A 3012-nucleotide genomic window follows, 5' to 3' on the forward strand; every position below is an offset into this window, starting at 1 on the left:
GACTGTGTGTCACTGTCAGACTTCCTAGGAGAATGTTGTCCAGCAGACAGTCCCCTTCTGATTCCTTCCAGGGGCACCTCCAAAAAGTGGGGCACCAGGCTACTCCTCCCCAGCTGCCAGGCTCCAAGGATCAAGATCCACTGGTATTCCCCATGGAGAGAATGTTGGGGTGGGTGGGCTTATGGCATACAAATACTTTAACAGCTGAGTTACTGTCCTATGATTGGACTGAGGGGCTGTTGTGTGTGGTCACAGTGTAGACGGAGTGGAAGAAGTTCTATTCTGGACTCCGTGTCCTCTGAGCCCTTGACTTGCATCTAACCCTAGATTCTCTTAGCAGCATCGCTCATCTGTCCAGCTTGGTGCTTATTAACCGTTTTGCCCATAATGCCTTTTTGTACTAAAGTCAGAGCAAGATATTAAAATGCTTCATTTTGCAGAGTTGTGAAATTGACCTAAGAGGGTAAGTGGCTTACTTATAGTCACACAGCAGACACATGTAGGAAAACAGCCACTAAAACCCAAGGCTCTTTCTTTTCCTTGTTGCAGCTTCCCCATAAAAAGAGAAGAAAACACTGTTCAAATGCTGTATCTGTGTGTGTGTGTGTGTGTCAGGGTAGGGTGTGGAGGCAAGTGGTTGGGAGCTGGGTGAGGAAGATGATAAGGAGTAAGCAATTTCTCGTCCTGCAATGCAGAGAATATGAAAGAATGCAACGAGAAGCATGATCCCCAGCAGGCAGCCGGCCAGCTCAGACACTGCCTGCTGCTCTCTGGCCAGGTGTGCTGGGCATTTCAGGCAGGATTTGGATTCCTAGAAAACAGGTTTTAAATCATATTTTAAAAATACGAATAAAACCTTTGCAGGCATGGGGGAAGCCTGGTTGCTTGATGGAAGCCGGTACAAGTTTTCTTTGTACCATGAAGAATTCTTTAGAGACTGTGAATGGGTCTCCTGGATTTCCTCAAAGCGTGGTCAGTCTGCTGAATGGTAAATAAAACCAACCGTTGGGCTCTCGCCAAGATGAGCCCAGACTGGATGTCTGACACCCTGCACGGGGTTTTCAGAGCCCGGCTGCGCCTGCTCTCTTTTCAATGACTCTGGAGTTACGCCCAGCCTCGGGCCTCTGCTCTGGGGACAGACGGGAGTCCTGAGCCAGCAACTCCAGTTAGAAAATTAATAAAGAAAGAGAAGCTCTCAAAGCCAGCCCACGGCGAAAGACGGGTTAGATCATGTCTCTTTCTGTTCAATCAGATATTGGTCCCAACCCTGATGTCGCCTTGAAACACAGGAATGCTCTCAAGGCCCTTATCAGCCATGCCTCTGAGTCTCTCTGTTGTCATTGGTCAGTCCCTGGAAGCTGTTTCTTTGGCAACATCAGGCCAAAGGAGAGAGACCATCCAGATTTGAGCCAGGACTCAGGACAGGGGTGGGGGAGTGGTTGGCATGGGAGTATTGGCACTATGGCCAGGATCAGAGAAAGTTCTCAAGGGGCACAGAAACTGGGTGGGTGTCCAGTGCCCCTCTTTTGGGCAGGGACATGGATGTCAGAACTGATGGCTCTGGAGGCTTTTTCTGTATGTATCAAGCCATCAGTCTGACTGGTTCTGGGCCAGAGTTGCCCTACATGCTTCCCTAGCAATGGGCACTTATGAGTTGAGAAGTCAGGCAAAACCACTAATTTAATAATTCCTTTCTTCAAAAAGCCTTTATTGAACATTTATTAAGTGCCAGACACCATGCTGGGAGCTGGGAATAACATGGACAGATGGGCCACATTCCCTCTCTACCTTTCAGCATGGAAAAACCAAATAAACAAAGAAGTAATTTACATGGTTGTGATGGTTATAAAAGAGCAGATACAAGGTGAGAAGGCAAAGATAAAGGATAGTAGCTGCCAGGGTTGATGGTGGCATTAGAGGAGGACATGAACTAAGAGGTTTCATTTTTTAAAGTGTCTATACCCTATGGCCTGCTAATCTCTTGGTCAGCAGTTCAAAACTACCAGCCATTCCACAGGAGAAGCATGAGGTTTTCTGCTCCCGTAAAGATTCACAGCTTCAGAAACTCTACACAGGGTCACTATGAGTTGGGACTGACACCATGGCACAGAACCACTACCATCACCATACCCTGGAGAGGGACATCATGCTTGGAAAGGTGGAGGGCTGGTGAAAAAGAGAAAGAGCCCCGGTGAGATGGTTGGCACAGTGGCAGCAGCAATGGATTCACGTGTAACAATAATTGTGAGGTTGGCACAGGACTGGGCAGTGTTTCCTTCTGTTGTGCATGAGGTTGCTATGAGTCGGAACCGACTCAATGACACCTAACAACAACCCTGGGTTTAAAGTGTTAAAAAGCAAAGATGTCACCTTGAGGAACACAGACCCTACCCAAACCATGGTCTTTTCAATTGCCTCATATGCATGTGAAAGTTGGATGTTGAATAAGGAAGACCAGAGAAGAATTGATGCATTTGAATTACGATGTTGGAAAGAATGTTGAGTATACCACAGACTGCCAGTAGGATGAACAAATTTAACTCACAAGAAGTAAAGTCAGAATGTTTCTTAGAAGCGAGGATGGCAAGACTTCTCATTTACTTTGGACATGTTATTAGGATGGACCAGTCCCTAGGAAAGGTAAAGTAGAGGGTCAGTGAAAAAAAGGAAGACACTCAATGAAATGAACTCACACAGTGGCTGCAAGAATGGGTCCAAACCCTCTCCATACACAGAGTAGACAGGGCTGGGCAACTTGGACAGTGGCTACCCAAAATGGGGTGGGGGGCTACAAAGGAAAGAAGTGACTGGCTTACAAGCTTTCAAGAGGGAACCTAGATCCAGAGGGCATGGAGGAAGGTAGAATTCCAATCTGTCTGGGCGGGGCTGATGAAATGAAATGTGGATATGTCTCTTGTGATACAATAGTGAATAATTGTTATCAGGACTGATTGTGAGGGTTGGAAATGTAAAGGTAGACATTTTGTAGCAAGGAGGGGAGTGACTAACTTT

The sequence above is a fragment of the Chrysochloris asiatica genome, unplaced genomic scaffold (assembly GCF_000296735.1).
Source record: "Chrysochloris asiatica unplaced genomic scaffold, ChrAsi1.0 scaffold00007, whole genome shotgun sequence".
Classification (NCBI taxonomy): Eukaryota; Metazoa; Chordata; class Mammalia; order Afrosoricida; family Chrysochloridae; genus Chrysochloris; species Chrysochloris asiatica.